The sequence below is a fragment of the Falco rusticolus genome, chromosome 3, assembly GCF_015220075.1.
Source record: "Falco rusticolus isolate bFalRus1 chromosome 3, bFalRus1.pri, whole genome shotgun sequence".
In the NCBI taxonomy this organism is placed as follows: domain Eukaryota; kingdom Metazoa; phylum Chordata; class Aves; order Falconiformes; family Falconidae; genus Falco; species Falco rusticolus.
Window position 1 is genome coordinate 84,764,696 of NC_051189.1, and position 1,388 is coordinate 84,766,083.

General features: G+C 43.5%; 1 non-coding gene across 1 annotated transcript; it reads left to right on the top strand.

The window, feature by feature from the left end:
* Positions 1-775: 775 nt before the first annotated feature.
* TRNAF-GAA lies at positions 776-848 on the top strand. The gene has a single exon. It is a non-coding gene; the product is annotated as a tRNA-Phe (tRNA).
* Positions 849-1,388: the final 540 nt, after the last annotated feature.

Sequence of the window (1,388 nt, forward strand, 5' to 3'; positions counted from 1 at the left end):
AACATTCAAAGCCAGATTAAATGTATTTTTGACACCTTTCCCTATCAGATTTTTAGCAGACATGGAAAACCTAGTGTGCATTTCACGTATGTATTTTGAGGAGATGTGAATTTGGAGCTGGTGAAAGATGGTAGGTTGTCTGTCCTGGGAGTGAAAGTCCTCTGTCTGCAGAATAAGTTGGTGGGCTGGGCAAACATCTACCTTATCACTGCATGAATATGTCTGACTCCCATTCCCTAGATGCAGAGATAGATGTGAAAGTATCAGCCAGGCTCCATGAATAACTCCAGATCCTTCAGTGGGTTCTGTGAAAAGGTATTAGAAATTAGTTCCATTCTAATGTTCTTGGCTGGTACTTGGATCAAGGTTGCTGTTTAACTCCAGGTTTTAGCTGTGCAGACCTTGGGCTTTCGGTACAGCAAGGACCCCCGCTTTCTTATTTCTTATCAGCACACTCAAACCTTTCCTTAAAGAGAAGGGGTCTTGGTATTTTGGTTATACCAGACCACTCTGGAAATGCAACCAACACATTCCCTCTGATGCTGTTATTTGGTTTATTGACAGGGGTGCAAATACCCCTGTGCTCCACCCAGTTCTGATCTCTGCAATTAGCGACATGCGCCATGGACCAAGGAATGGCTATCGCATCCCAGACAAGTCTAAACCTGTGGAAGAGAACTGCATTAGTCAACACAACTGGTATCAAAGCTTGTCTGAAAAGGCTGAAAGATAATTACATTCCAACAGGTTTTTCAAAAAACAGTCCTACAGCAAAGCTGAAGTAGCTCAGCTGGGAGAGCGTTAGACTGAAGATCTAAAGGTCCCTGGTTCAAACCCGGGCTTCAGCAGCATTTTCTTGTAGCTTTTTTGTGACTAGTGCTGGGCTCTTCAATGCTAGAGAGACCCAGAGCTACTAAAGAGTCCAGCAAAGGGGCCAGGAAGCTGATGAAAGGACTGGAACATCTCTCATGAGTAGAGGGTGGGAGACCCGGTACTGGTTACCCTGAGAGGTTATGGAGTCTCCATTCTCGGAAATATGTCTGGATGTGTTCCTGGGCAACTGGTTCTAGGTGACCCTGTTAGAGCAGGGGATTGGACCAGATGACCTCCAGAGGTCCCTTCCAACTATTCTATGTGTAGAGGACAAAGACAAAAGTATATGTTTAAAGAAGGGAAAAGCAAGGCTAATGTCATCCTCTTATATTTCTATCAGCAATGGCTGCCTGGCCATTTGGGCTGACCAACCAGACAATAAACAGCTGTGGTTAAGATTAGGGTGTCAGAAGAACTAGGCCTACATACAAATAAAAGCAGATTTATACATTCTTATCCTTACTGAACTAGTTATTGAGTTCAACTTTTTCTCTTTTTTCCTTTTTTCTTTCTTT